Consider the following 16,385-nt stretch of genomic DNA (forward strand, 5'->3'; position numbering starts at 1 on the left):
AATTGTTTTGATAAACAATAAAAAAAATTTCATTCTAGTCTCTATTCACGTTACACTCCTCCACTTAAAAACATACTACTGAGTGATCCTGAAATGGACACCAATAATTAATTTCAGGCTAGTCTTTTCGGAACACCCTGTATATTGAAACACTGGTAAACACTTGTAGTAAACACAGATCCAGGGAAGCACTAAAGCAAGAGGGAAGTGAAGAGTGATCGTCACAGCATATGGGTAAGATGCCAGACAGAGAACACGAAAGAATGGAAGTGAAAGACTGTGTGTCATAAATGGTACCAAGTTACATAACACAAAATTACGTAAATCGTGAAATAGACGAATGGTATGGAAGATTTAGATTATTCAACCACATAGTCTAAAATGTAACATTAAAAGTATTGAAACAACAACGTCACATAATCCTTAACATTATTAGAAGCTTGGAAACACTTTAGTCAACGTGAGATTTGTTGGAATTGAAACAGATATTATAACAATTGTTATGAACCAAGAGGTGAACATCAGTATTCCATGTGTATTTTAGAATAACATAACATATATACATTGATACCTAAGTGAAGATAATACTTAAAACTACGAAATGAGATACTAATAATACATAGGGTATACATAATATAATATATATATTGTTGGAAATTAATTCTATATTGGTTTCTCTTTCGCACCAACCATTGCTCCAGTAAGTGAGATGCCATAGGCGTCTACTATTCTCTCAAATGCACGTTCGCCATCACAGAAATAGTTAAAAGGTGATTAGCAGTTATGGACTATGAGAGGTTAATCGTTATAACAATGCAAGGTGAAATCAAGAGACCAATGAATGAACGAAAAAGAAAAACATGACAGACTAGGGTTTTTCGTTTTTTTTGTTTTTTTTTTATTTTTATTTTTTTTTAATTACCCAACACCAAACATATTTACATAGGTAATCATATTCGTGAAGTAGAACGATGATAATATGGGCTGGTCAAGGGAGCATTCATGGAATCAGGGGACGCAGGTGTGGACGGGGATGCTTCTGATGGACTTAGTAAAGACGACATAAGCACCGCAGTTTCACTAGTTACGGGATTCGTCCGTCTATGGGGACTATTCCTGTATTGAGACGTGATATTGGAATTATAGAATCGTGATCGCGGCCGTCGGCGGGCATATTTGTAAATACAAATACAAGCAATTAACGAAGCTATTAATGCCAACGAACCTAAACTGGCACAAGTGATCACAAAGGTGGATGCGTCAATGAGGTTTGCGGCCTGCGCCACTGGTATCCACAAAATCCACAGGAGAGTCCTGTAAGGAAAATATGGTCGGAATAGAGACGTGTACTGGGACGTCCTTTTATATATATATATATATAAATATAATGAATGACTCTGCATGAAAGATAAAGGCCTAAACTTACACCATAATACACAGGGAAAATAATAGTTTATTTCTGAGCTTCTTTGTTAGGGTGGAAAACAGCTAGCTAATATTAACAATTTTCCATATGGGGGAAGAGAACTTGTTACAGGTAGAGATAATTTTGTAACTTCCTCATACATGTCAGCGCTGAAATTAGGTCAGGTGCACATAGCTTTACCAATGACGTCAGGGGGTTGCCATCTCAGTGAACCAGGAAGTAATGCGTGCAATTAATAGCTATCATGCACAGTACTTGGGGAGATAAGCTAGTGACATCGTAGAGGGTAGGAAATCTTGACCTTGGAATTTCCAGCGTGGAACATGGTCAGACAGAACTTCCTTGTTGCAATGCAGAATGCTACGGTGATGTGTCTACCAGAACGCGTGTGAATTGTATGTAGTTCGTATCGTTTTTCTGTCAGAAAAAATACGCGGTGTTTTTTTTTTTTTTTTTTTTTTTTTGCTTTCGGTATTAGGCGGTGTTAAGCCGCACTGGTGAGTACCTGTAAATTACGTATATTTTTTTTTTGTTTTCTCTGAAAGAGGGAGCTATAATAAATGTGCATTTAATATCGCAGGTTAGGGATGTTGGTATAGAAGGAAATGCATTCAAAAAGGGTTGCTGTGAAGGAAAGTGGAATACCACAATGAAGGGAGGGTAGGGTTTTTTTTTGGGGCCTAACCACGACCTATGTCGTGTTTTCTTTGGGTGTTACACAATTGTGTCGTTACCTAACTTCGGCCTATGTCGAGGCATTCAGTACTAAGCTGCTTCCTACTTCTTCATCTTTACAACTGAATGCATTTTCTGCTTACGAAGATTATCAGTACATATATTTTCACAGAAATCTATGAGTAATATGTCAATGCTCATTTATGTATACGTGTTACTGCAGTGTTTAGAGGTGAACAAGTCTTATTTTTCAAATGCAAAAGAAGTTTACGCTCAGAATGGGGGGAATCTCCGAATGGGGGAAACGCGGGTTAAGTCCCTTCTGTGACCGACCATAAAAATCCGTAGTTCACAGGATTTATTTCCATTAGTTTGATATTGTAGGCGGCATAGGGAGTCAAAAGTATAAAACATAATGTCCACAAAATTATTTTGTCGTCTAGTGATTTGTTGTATGTACAGGTGGGGCAATATTATGATATGAGTGTGTTAGGGTACTAGCCCAATATGTGTTGCTCTATTTAATATCATACTATTTCCGTAATTTAAAAAAAAAAACAAAAACAGATATGGTCAGTGTTTCTATGAGAAAACCTATTGTTGGGGGGGCATAATAGGTCGGGGGCCTAGGCCAATGTTTCACGTTACATATGCAAAGCTAATGACTTTAGTCGTTTCCAGGGGATCATTCATAGAGCTTCGGGGGGCAATGCCTCCCTCAGTTATGTCGAGGAGACACACTTCTGATGGTCGAGAAAAAAACGTGTAGGATGACTTGTGCAACGAATGAGTATACATTCGTGCGTGTGCCGTAAACAATGCAATGCTGCCTGCTAACAAGTGACGGTGCATTCACAAGTAATATGACGTGAGCGCATAACATATTATGTAAGCTAGAAATAGCATTAGTGAAAGTTGGAGTCCATGGCTGAGTCTCCTACAGTAACTGTAATAACGGAGGGGTAAGTGAATGAAACAGCATCGAGTAGAGAATTCCTTCTTTTTTTTAAAAAAAAAAAAAACTACTCTTTTCTTGCTAAAGCTACTGGGAAAGAAAAAAAATAACTGAAACCGATTGTGAGAACGTGAAATAGAATTGGGAGTTCAAACATGAAGGTTGTTATTATACCAAACACTCATAGACATGATATTCCACATTTGTACATCATTAATCTGGCTGTAAATATTGCCTGTATTTGGTTACAAACTCTGGAGTAGGTCCGTCTTCTGGAATGTAGAGTTTGAGGCGCGCTTTAGTGATCGGAACCTGTTTGTCATTGATAGTAACTAGATATGAGTTACCATCAAGTTTACTATGGATTTCGTAAGGGCCGTCATAGAGTTGTTGAAAGCTCTTACAATCTCCAGGTTTTGTGTATAGCCTTTGAACGACAACCTGCTGACCGGGTAAGAATTCCGTCGGCGTTTTCCGCGAGTGTAACTTTTCTTGGCGACGCTCGAAAATCTGATTCCGTCTATGTAAAACGTAATCACGCATTTCGCGTGCTTGTGTGAGCCGTTCATGATTGTCGAGGTTATCCTCCGGGGCATTCAATACACGATCTATGGCAAATACAGGTTGAAAAATGGAGAATGGACTCACTCCAATCTCTGTAATCGGAGTTTTATTCACAGATGCCGTTGCAATGTGAAGAAACTCAGGCCAGCGTGAATGCGGATCCTTCGTGAGAAAGCGGAGCGCATTTTGTATATCGCCAATTCGACTTTCGGCGTGACCTAGTATCTGATGGTGTGCGGGAAGGGCGTACTTTACTTCTACTCCCATACTCTCTAAGAATTTCTTGGTTTTTATGGAGGTGTGGCTGGTTTGACGATCTAAATACAAGGTAGATGGGCACGAGAAGGGAATCACGATGTGATCCATGAAAAAGTTAATAAATGCTTCTGATGTTGGGGATTTAATAGGTGCGGTGATAACGTAACCACTGGCGTGGTCAGTCGCGAGGTAGAAGTATTGATACTTATCCGGTTCAGACGGTATCAAACGGCCAGCAAGATCAATGGAAAAACATCGTAAAATAGTACTCTGGGGCAATTGTTGAATAGTCTCCACAGAAGGGTTGTAAGAGCGTTTGAATAAGGAACACTCATGGCATTTCCGCAGTTTATTATGCAGCCATTTCTTCATTTGTGGGAAGTAATATTTTGCCTTCAACAATTGATACAGCTTAGTAAAGCCTGGGTGGGTCAAAGAGTGCGTGTGCAACTCAGCAAAAATAGAATCCCTTAGTTTGTTAGGGACACAGAGTACAAGTCTATCTTGTGGGATAGCTTTGATTTTTCGATAAAGAATTCCTTTGGAAATCGTGAATTCCTTTTTCCATTGATTATACTGTCTGTGCGATGTGTCATCTGCCTGTAGTGTTCTTATCACTTTGCCAAAGAATGAATCGTGGCGCTGTAGTTCGCCAACATCAACACGCTTATCAAGTGCCAACAATTGAAATTCGTGGGGAGTTTCTTCCGCCTCTTCAATGGTGTCCTCTGTGACCGGAAGTGGGTTCCGACTAAGCAGGTCGCTTAATGTGTTATTCTGGCCCTTTATATGTTGGATTGTAAACGAGAATGTACTAAAGAAATCTCGCCAACGCTGAAGTTTGCCACTCAGATGATCCGAACTTTTTAAAACCGTGACTGCCGTCGAATCGGTGTAAATTATGAACTCCTGACCTATTAGATATTTATAAAATTTGCGTAAGCCAAAATAGACTGCATACAGTTCTAATTCATAGACGGGCGGAGGTGTTTTCCGTGGGGGGTGACGGGATGATGCATATTGCACCGGATGCCATTCTGTGTCGGATGAACGCTTTTGTAACAGGCACGTTCCAACGCCAATGGTTGAGGCATCCACTACTAAGGCATGGGTGGTGTCAGTAGTAGAGTAAATTTGGAGGAGGGGTGGGCTCGTCCGTGGCTGAGTGTACGTCTGATGAGGATCTTGGCTAGAAAATCGAAACGTCACGTGTAAATTTGTTTTTATATTAAATAAGTGCAGTCTTGTTCAGCAGTGTGTTTATTTTTCTGAGATTCATTAGTGTCATAGTGAGTCAGTGCAAAAGAGAGAATATGTAGTTTGTCTCTTGATTTGTTTTAAATATTATTTTTTGAATAGGTAAAAGGGCAGTCTAAGACGGGTCCTCCTCTAAGGAAAATGGTAAAATGGAATACAAGGAGATAAGCTTACGAGCAAATATTAAATTGAGACTTTTTTTTTTAATTGCGACTGGGGGTATAGGAAGGATGTGCGATTGGAACGCGAGAGTCTGTTTGTGGGTAGTGGGATACTGTGGAATTTTGGATTGTAGGTGGGAGGTGTCGTAAAGCTATTGGGGTATGTGTTTGTATACGAAGATAGGTTCTGTACGCTAAGTACTGTTTGCAACAGAATATTCCTAGAAGGAGAAGCAATAACATTGTTAGAGGTGTCACTGTCAGTAGTGTGATATCAAAGAATGAAAGGGCTAAAGTGGGAGCAGGGAACAGAAGTAAGCAGGTAAATTGCAGTCTGAAAAAAAAATAAGAAAAAAAATAATGTAATTGTGTCAAGGGAATGGCTTCTGGATTCGAACTGGGTACCGAAAGTTGTAGGGCTTTAAAACGTCTGTAGAGGATAACAAGAAATACGGAGTTGGTAATCGTTATGAGAAATTGTAATGACGTCATTGAAGTACTAATAGGTATTGAGTATTCAAGCGGTATCCAACTGCTCCAAGGTAAGGTTGTATCGTTAATAGTAATGGGTGAAATTTCGGATATTCTGGAACTGTAATTCAAGGGGATATTGGAGAAATTGGATTTAAAAGCAAATAATCGATCGTGAGGCAATTGAAAAAGAGAATCATTTATATGTAAAGCATGTGTTAATACTAAATGACGTGGTAAAATTTGATCATTGTGGCATAAGTCCGGCTGAAAAATAAGTGTTTGTTCTTCCGTGACTAACTGGTGTTCACATGGTAAAGTCACTTTAATGGTGCGCGTGTGTGGAACATGGAGTTCCGTCTTATGTCCCTCTGGGGATACGGTAAATAAAGAAAGAGGAGCATTAGTGAGAACAAATTCGGTATTGCTTAGTGGTGTAATGGTTAACGAGTGATTTGTGGTGCAAGAAAAAGGGCATACCGTTTTATACAGGCCTGTGACTTTTGGGAAACGTAAATGCTGTAAACAGAGGGAAAAGGGGGAGGCATTGTGATTAATTGCTGGTATTTTACACAGAAATGGCTTTTCAGAGATTGCGCAGTGTTGGATTGCATCATTGGGGAGTAGAATGGTCTGTGTATTATTAAAAAGTACCTATTGAATGTCGGTCTTTAAACTGCATGTTTCATCGTTGAGACGAATAGGATATTTGAGTAATTTATGTAACGAGTATTTGGTATTGACCGGAATAATCGGTATTGTAACCTTCATGTATACAGTAGAAGGAGTAACCTTACAGTTAACTATCTGCATCTTTAAAATAATGCGGTAGTTAGTGATCTCTTGCCTGTCAGATGACAATTTACAGATTAATAATTTCCTTTTTCAACAAGCAAGACTTTATTTTACACGAATTAGAGGTTACAATTACAAATTTAGATTATGTTCTCTCACAGGAGACCATTCGTCCAGCTTAGAGCCTTATATGAATGACAGCAAGTTATGAAAATGAAAAATACAACTTACATTAAGTATGCTGGTATACCACCCATGTTATTGCAGATCTTGGTAGGTTGCTGAGAGATCTGTTGGTTGTTCCGAGATCCGTTGGTTGTTCCGAGATGATCTTTGGACCTCTCCCTTACCTTTTTATATTGTATTAGTTTCGTCAGCCAGACCCTGAGGTTCTCCGTAACAGCCTTGTTTGTTCACTTAATTACTTCTTACGCTACGTGACTGCCGGAGAACCTCATTAGTCCACAATAAGTGTGACTGTTTATTCCAAAATTCTTTTGTTATCTAACTTAAGTACACATATATTTTATCACTACAAAATAATGTCAAAAAATCTTTTTTGATATATTCTTTTTTAAAACCGTTGAGCTAACTTCTTTCTTTTTTTTTTCACTCATATGATAGTTTCATTACAATATGTACTACAAAATACATACAGCAAATTATTTAAACCCCCAAAAGAAACCTGGTTTAACACTTAAAGACCCATGGACAACTATAGTTGCCCTCTTGTTACGAGGCGTTCAGTCCCGGAGACAACTTTGGTTGCCGTGCACCCATCAAGGCCAGCTCCCGCACTTCAGCACGCAGTTGACGAAAGAAGCCAACAGCTTCATACAGCTAGTCCCTTCTGTTTACTTTTCACTAATATTTATCACCTTCATGCCTACAGGTCACGTACTGCGTAGATTTATATGAAATGCTGTGTCAAATGTATATACCCCAAAAAGATATGAGTACAGAAGGAAAAAAAACATGTAGTTATTTTTTTCTCCTGTTTTATAAGCCAGTGGAAGTGTGTGTGGTTGTTTCGACATCCTTCTTGTAATTTGCTTAGGCTTCACATCCTCTTTTTAGTTGAGCTTCTGGCGATGAATACCACCGCAACAAGTCGTGGTTCTTATGATAGTGGCGTATTTTCGCCCGGAGAAATTACGGAAATAATAGATGATAGCGACTCCGATGCTTTTGAAACGGACGATGAATCTAATGTTTAGACATTGCTACAATATTAGAATAACTAGAATCTTCCGACAGTGACACGAAAACAACACTCGATGCTGTTCTTAGCACTAGTTCTCAACCATCGCGACGCGCTTCTAAACGTCCTCGCACCTAACATGTCACCAAAAGGAACAGGAGGGGGCGGAGTGACATATTGTGATATGTAGTGTATATTTAAACTTATTTATATTTAGTTGTTTGGTCGTTTGCAATTTACACGAAATTATCGGATAATATATCTTTCGATTGGATTTCCAACATACAAAAAATATTCCTAAAAGTTTGCAACACTGTGTATTCAACGGTAACAATGCTAAGTGCATTACTGTTTTTCTGTTATATTAGTACATTTTTATTCGATTGAATCTGAAAGTTTCATTCACTTTAAAAGAGTAGTTTCTGAGTAACAAAATTTTAAAAATACATTTAAAATGGCCGGGATCCAAGCGTTTCTACATTTAAATCCCCTCCGGGTCTTTAAGTGTTAAACCCAAAAAAACGGGTTTAAACCAAAAACCCAGTTTTTTTTAACGGTTTCTGCCAACCCTGTCCGAACTACATGTGTGAGAATTGTGCTTCGACTACTTGGACAATTCAGTGTTGCTTCCTTACCCATTAATATGCACAAACTGTGTTATATAGTTATTTGGAAGTGAATTAAGTGTTTTCTTCGATTTCTTATGGAAATACTAACTGTACAGGTGCACGGAACGACTGTCAGGCGCCAACCAATCTTGGCAAGCACCTTCTTATCTCAAAGTTCTCAGGCTTCAACTAATTTCATTTTGTTCTACACTGTGGTCAGTGAACTATGAGTTAACACGAATTCTTTTAACATTAGATTTACAAATTTATACAGGTTGTTTAAAATGAACTACCAACCTTGAACAGTGAGTTAGTCCAACTGCTATCCCAAGTACATCGACTCAAGGAGTTTAGTCCATCCGTTTACAGGGAAACTACGCTCGTTTGATTCGTTACACATTTGCAAGAAGGGGCATAAGTTATAACACAGTCCCCCAAGGACTCCATTAGTGACTCCCCCTATTCAGCTAGTCCCCCGGTCCTCTGACCGAGTGCGCATATGTAGTAATCGGTTCCTATAAACATTTTGGATTTCTGCAGTGTGAGCTAGTGATACTCCAATGTCTTGTGACGCTAAGCATTTATGCTACAGAAATGCAACTTAGAAGACTTTTGTTGGATTAGCGTAGCAGCATCCTGAAACATACTTTGTGGAACTACTCCCAGTACTACCTCACAGTGTTAATCCTAGTGTGCATTACTTAGTGGTGTGAGAAATGGTCATACAGTGATCTTCAAAATTTAAAGTGTTATTTGTGCATCTATCTCACAAGGATTTAAAAAGGGCTATTTGGTGTTAACGATATGTGAAGTGTGTTTTTCTGTACTTTTTGCTTATTAAAGTAGTGAATTATCCACACTAATACAGGTGTTTCGTGTAGTCATTATTTTCTTTAGCGTAATTATTTTTTTAAATAGTGCATCTAATAAATGAATATATTTCTATTATATTTAATGTATTTTCGTTTCATATGCTAATAACACCTCTGCGTGTCACGATTTGAGTCATGTTTTGGACGTCCATGAGGATTTTGAAATGCGACATCCGATCCTCTCGATGTTTCATGCTCGTTTTTTTCGTCGAGACCTGAGAACGACCAAGCAAGAGGTCTGTAATTCCTTTTTGGAGATGTTCTTCTATGTCTTAACTAGGTAGGGTAAGATGTTTCAAGAGTATCCAGTGGTTGGTTGAACGACAGGAGCAGATCTGGAAAGCGGTTAGAACTTCAAACAGATTGTTTGCTGAAAGTTAGCGTCCCTTTTCAGACCGAGCCTGTGGGACGTGGGTCCTACAATTCAGGTGGAATCCGAAACATAGTAATGTGTTCATTTTTATACTCTCCCACCGGAAATCGAACCCAGGACCACGTGTACGCTGAGTGCATGAGCTAACCATTTGACCAGCAAGAAAAGCCCCAAGACTTTAGAGCCTGTGATGTCTCTAAATATGAGTTATTAGCTCTTTCTTACAGCTTTGGAGACCTGACCGGGATTTGTTCGGGCAATAAAAGAATACTATTTATGCTTGTAATTCCCGTTGGTTAGTTGATTTGGGCTTGGCGTTCCATTCAGCAACGAGGCTATATGAGACGTGGACCTACAGGTTAACGTGAATCGAACCCGGGTCTCCCGCGTCCTATAATTACAGTATAACTGTTGGTGATCTTTATTTTCTTTCGTTTCTGGAAAATCACGGTGACTCAATATATAGCACTTCTGGCTTTAGTATAGCACCATTGTATAGCAAATCTAAAGCAAAGAAGTCGTTGTTTCAATCCAGGGGCATGGGAACAAGCGCTGAATAACATTGTGTTTATGGGAGCGCGGTGGCTCAGTGGTAGAGCGTTCACCTCCGGTGCTTGGGGTCCCTGGTTCGATCCCAGCTCGCGCCGTGTGGACTTTGTGGTGGACAAACACCGTGCTCGTGGGTTTTCTCGGGGTTCTCCCGTTTCATCCCACTTTCTTCATTCCACCATTTCACTCATCTCTCATCATCACCGTCTCCTTTAGTCTAACCGGCATAACCGTGGAACGTAAAAGATTTCATTTCATTTCAACATTGTGTTCGTAGATATTTTCGGTATTTTCTCATTTCCTCCCGCCATCACTCGCTTTCGTTTAACGTTTGTCTTTATTAGCACAGAGGGCATAACCGCCAACCATTAGAGTAAAGGTTATTATTTGTTTTACTCTTTCCTCCCGAAAAAAGAAAAATCTCAGTACACCCCTGTCCCTGTGCAATTAGTTCTATTGTTCAGCCCCTTCGACCTTTCCCAGCATAAAATACGCTTTACCAATAGACTTGTCAACATTAAAAAAAAAAAAAAAAAATGACAAGGTTTGTTAGGGGAAGAAAAAAAATGTATTATTAAAATCGATAAACATTTCTGCCAACATTCCCAAAAGCATTTCACCTCCGTCCCTTTAAGCATTAAAATATTTAGCGGCACTTCATTTACCTGTGAAGAGAGAGAGAGAGTACACTGTGGAGGAAGAGCATCCTGGGAGAACAGGGCCTCCAGCCATGCTAAAACTTTCAGGAGAATCTCATCTAAACACCACTCGGAACTAACGTCATAACGGATTCATTATTCATCATTTCGGAAAAGAACGCCTAACTAAAACCTCTTGCGTTTCTCTCGTTTCAGTAAACCCAAGCATTTCAAGCGTTAACTTCACTCAAACTATTTTTTCCCTTGTGTTCTTTTAATATTTCTTTTTGAATATTATATATATATATATATATATATATATATATATATATATATATATATATATATATATATATATATATACCCATCCCCAATCTAATGAATGAATGATAAAATAAATAAACGTCTCGTAACGAATCTTCAGAGACGAAAAAACGCCAGTATTTTCTTAAAGGAAAGCCAAAAAATCCACAGTTTGTATTTTCTTAAAGGAAAGGAAGCCAAAAAAGATCCACAGTTTGTCTTGAAAATTTTCTGTCCTTTTGTTCTTTTTTGTAGGAACAAACTTACATCTCAGAAACTTATGCCATAATATCGAGATACTCTAGCTCAGGTTTAAATAAGCCTTGATTTACTTTAACCTCTATGGGGTCCATTTTGACGCAAAGCAATTTACTCCTACACTGTCTCACGTGCAAAATACCCCCTACGAACTTCTATTACAGCGGGACGCAAAGCAACACGTGGAATTGAGCGTAAATTTTGGAGTTTAACTAAATAAATAGTTGAGTACCCAAGACGATGCAGATATAAAAATCACCTCAAGATGGCAGAGAGATCTTCCTGCGTCCTGTATGTTTCTGTAGCTGTAATTTTTGATAAATCAAAGTACAGTTTTGCCAATTTAAATACATATAAATTTTCCGTATAGAGAAAGAAATTATATATTCAAACATATTACTGAAATAAGCAATGCTCATTAAAATAATATATGAACTGAGCAGACACACAGCGAAAGAGAAATAATATCAAGAAAGACATCTCAACCAGATATAAGTGAATAATTTTATTTGCTTCTGAAATTTATTTTTAACATAAAAATCAGCACAGCTACAAGTCTAGAATATAAGATACCAAGGCTGCGGGCTGATAATTTCCAAATCTGAGAGTTGGTCTTCAATCTTAATGACTAGTGCAATATTCAGTGCTAGTTGTAGAATAGTACTGTCCAAATGGCGGCCCGCCAAACCATTTTATCTCATGACTTACAATTGTTATTACTGATACTATTTTCACTTATATTTATTCATTTTTTTAATGTTTCCACTCTTCTTTGGAAATAAGGCATCTATTTAGCGATTATGTACAACAAAAAGGAGCGGGAATCCACGGCAATACCTATCCCTAAGTCTTTGGAGTTTGGTCGGAAAAGAGTGTTAGTGTTTGATAGTACATATTTGTGTGAAGGTGCATTTTCAACCATGAAAATTGTGAAGAATCGCTTCAAAAGCAGCCTTGGAGATTCTTCTCTTTTACATCTCCTGCGGCCTGTGGCTCACAACAACAGGAATAAATGTAAATATCCCAGCCCTTGTAAATGCTGCTAGTCACCCTCATTTGTCAGATTGAATAGGTATATAATATTTCAAATACATTTTTTATATTTTTCTTTTCTAGCGTAATAATAATAATAATAATAATAATAATAATAATAATAATAATAATAATAATAATAATAATAATAATAATAATAATAATGTTATTGTTGTCTGTGGTCCTCTACTTCAGTAGTAAAGAAGGTTATGGCCCTCAGGCTCATAACTGGACACCACTGTTGTAGAAGATCATTTAGCAAGTTAAAACTTATCCTGTTCTGTCTGAGATCACTCATAAAAGGAAGATTGACAATCTTTACTTTGCTGAGTGTGAAGCGGAAGGTTACAGACCAAATACATTTTGAGAAATTAAGATAAATTTATAATACTAAGAGCAACGGAAATTTTTCTTTGAACCTACAAAATTACATCTGCAGTATTACATCAGACTATTTCTTTTATTTTCTGTTACCTTTTTACGGTATTATATTCCAAAAATGTTTTAAGTTTGGAGGAAAAAAGCATGGCCGTAACTTGTAGGGGGGGGGGGAAGGAGCGGCAACTGCCCCTCCTCCAGGGAAGCTCCTCGCCGTTCGAGGGGGGTCCAATTTAGGACAAAATTTTCTTACTCCATATACGATACAAACATGACATTATAAATGAAGCATCAAACAGGTTCACTACATTGCATAAACAAAACAGCACACAAAGGGTAAATAAAATAAAAATGAGATATGGGCCCATTTCAGTAAAAACTGTCTACTATTAGGGACCCTAGAAATAATATTTATACGTATGGCTTTGAGATTTGTCAATATTGCCCCTTAATTAATTTGTCGTGTATGAAACGGGCCCAGGGGCACAACTAACGGCCCCGCAGACCTTGCCGTGCGGAAAGGCTGACAGACTCTGGGGGCCCTTAAGGAGTAAGAGAAAGATGGAAAGAGGGGGCCCAAGAATTAGGAAAAAAACAACTTTTTCTAGGGGCCCAAATACGTGTATTAATGCTTGCCCCCACGGCCCTGGAGAAAAGAACAATTTTAGATATTATTAACAAAAGGGAGAGAAACTAGTGGCAAGTGGGACATTCGCAAGGAAGGAACTCTATCATGAGGGACATGTTAGAGGGTATGGTGGCAGGAAAGAGAAGGAGGGGGCGAAGGAAGATACAATTGATGGACGATATCAAAACAAAAACTAAGACCATGTACGTGAAGACGAAGAGGTTAGCGGAAGACCATAGAGCATGAAGCTTCTCAACTGCGGCAAATGATCTGCCAATAATGGCAGAATTCCTATGATGATGATGATGATGTGTCCGTCATCAGCTTTTCCGATAGAAAGGAGTCACCTAATGCCACCAAATTTTGTGCACAGATCATTACCACATCTAATCATGTACGAAGCCGTGATTAGAATTTTCGAATTCAGATGATGTAGGAAAAAAAAAGCTTCACTGTTGCCTAGTGTAATGGACTATAGCCTGAAAAGAAAACCCACGACTATATGTGCAACGGGGGAGGGGGAATGCCACAGGGTAAAAGTCACTAGAGGAAATGGCATGCAATGTTTAGATAAGGGAAAGATGATAGATAGCAAAAACTAAGTTAAAAAAAAAAACAATCCAGTGTAACCCAGTGAAAGAAACTTACAACAGGGGAGTACCAGGCATGGGCGCCGATCTAGGAGCGAAAGCAGATCAAGCTTCCCCCACCCCCGAAAAGAAAGTTGCTTGGGCACCCAGAATCTGGATATATTTACTTGCATCTTCCCTTCAATACATGACAATGGGATACATATATCTGAAAGACTCCCGCAAAGTTATACAGAAAAAGGCGCCACCCAGGTTCTTTTTCTTAAAAAAAAATAAAAATAAATAAATAAATAAAAATACTATCTTTGCAAATTTCATGGAAAATGAATAAAAGAAAAAGTGTGAACATCTCAGTATTTTTCTCATTTTTATATTGTAAATGGCATCGAACAGAAGACAGTAGTTGAAAACAATTCAGTTGATGTTCAGTTTTTAGTCAGCAGACCGCTTTCTGAAGTGTATCGTGAAAACAAAACATCTATATAGCAGTACCACTATGCGTTGGAAAATACACGTATTTTTTTTTTCCAGAATATCGGGCAAAATGCCAAATATTGGATTGTAGCTACTATTTTCCTACGAAAAAGCATATTGCTGTTAGAATTATAAAATGGAATTCCCATGAATCAACCAAACTCCTACGAAATCATTCTATAAGAGAAAGGAGAATTTCCCCTCTGCTATCTGGATAATCATAAGTTTACTTGTACTTGTGGTCCGGAAACGGGCGTACCCCCCCCCCCCCCCCCGCCGTTTAGTTTCAACAGTATAGTTAGTGTTATAGTAGAATGTCTGTACACAGTTACCTTGAAGTCTTAAGAGTTTTAAGAGTCATAAACATCGGTATGATCACCATCCATGTCATAACACAGCTGAATTCTGACACACACATTGCTGATTACTCCAACTTCACTGCAAATAACTGTTACTAGGCAGAAAACAAATGAACATGGATAGCAATGTTACCGGACAATGCCAAGCAATGTTACCAAACAAATGTGGGTGAAACCTAAAACCGTAAGAAAACACCAATTAGGGGCACGCCCATTTCCGGACCACGCTGTATAAGGTAAAGCATACAAGATTAATATTTAATTTTTCTTTCCAGTGACACACTGTAAAGCAACACAGCTGTGTTTCATGTAGTAGTGATGTGTCCAGTGTTGAAACTGTTTGTGGAAGACAGTGTTTTATAAACTTAGAATATATGAGCCCAGTTTCGTTGTCACAGTCTCAGTGCTCAAAAGAGGTGCAAGACAAACAACAAATCACAATGTCTGTTTGTTTTATGTTTTTTTTCCCTGTTTTGAGCGGAATACCATGTTTTGATTTCCAGTGAAACTCCCGCGCTAACTGTGGCTCTATATCTTACATAGCACAGCTTCTGACAAAGCTACTACACAATCTACACAAAAACAATGCTTTTCCTTGTAAGTCAGGGATGGGGGGGAGATAATTATTTGAAGGTGTGGGGAAGAGTGTACTAATGGTGCTTACCACCTGTTAGAGGTCTGCACGGACAGAATTTTTAGCCCGGCCCGGCCTGGCCCGTAAATTTATAATGTGAGGCCCGACCCGAGTCCGAAATATGTTTTGGCATTTAGACCCCGAGCCCGGGCTGAGCTCGTGTGATAATCAAATGAACCTGAATTAAGGAAACTTAATAATTAACACAAAATTATATATATATATATATATATATATATATATATATATATATAGGTTTGATTTTGCAGTTGTGCTTTAAATTTTCTCCAGAAAGAACGGTCCAACGTCCAATAAATATCATTGTACAGTATATTTATCAAGTTAGGCCCGAAAAGGCCCGAGAAATATGGTTGTATATTTAAAATTTTACAGCTTGAGCCCGGACCGTGTCCGAAGTGTTATATGCATTGTAGACCAGAGTCCGGCCTGCGGGTTGGGTCGAGCTTAAGCCCACGGGCTCAGCCCGAGCCCGTGCAGACCTCTACCACCTGTAGCTGTTTCAAAGCGTACAATGTAAGTCTCATCTGTGCTCTCATCTAGGGCTCAATATCAAAGATCGCCGTTCAAAAGGCGGCAGTTATGGAATTGACTAGACGAAAGCAGGTTGCAATAATTAAATTCACATTAAAAGCTTTTACAAGCTATAAAATCTGCAAGATAAGTGCACTTAAACTTTAAAGCAGAGTTTTGCAACTTTCACAGATATAATGGTAGTGGTATCTACTCTTTATTTCGTAATTAGTACAAAGCAAATTTTTAATGGTTCATTAGTAAAAAAAAAAAAAAAAAAAAAAAAACGAATATGACGACTATCGCATAATCACGATTAATCTAAGTGATATTGCCCTGCCACTTTCTTAAGATATTATATGCGAAACACGAAAGGAAAGAAAGACAGAACTGGT

The 16,385-nt window shown here is 38.4% G+C and overlaps 1 protein-coding gene across 3 annotated transcripts in view; it reads right to left on the reverse strand.

Moving 5' to 3' along the window:
• The window catches only part of LOC145675969 (uncharacterized), a 617,917-nt gene that overhangs the window by 213,065 nt on the left and 388,467 nt on the right, over window positions 1–16,385 (reverse strand). The window lies entirely within an intron of this gene.

This window comes from Thermobia domestica, chromosome 18 (assembly GCF_964235325.1).
Source record: "Thermobia domestica chromosome 18, izTheDome1.hap1.1, whole genome shotgun sequence".
In the NCBI taxonomy this organism is placed as follows: domain Eukaryota; kingdom Metazoa; phylum Arthropoda; class Insecta; order Zygentoma; family Lepismatidae; genus Thermobia; species Thermobia domestica.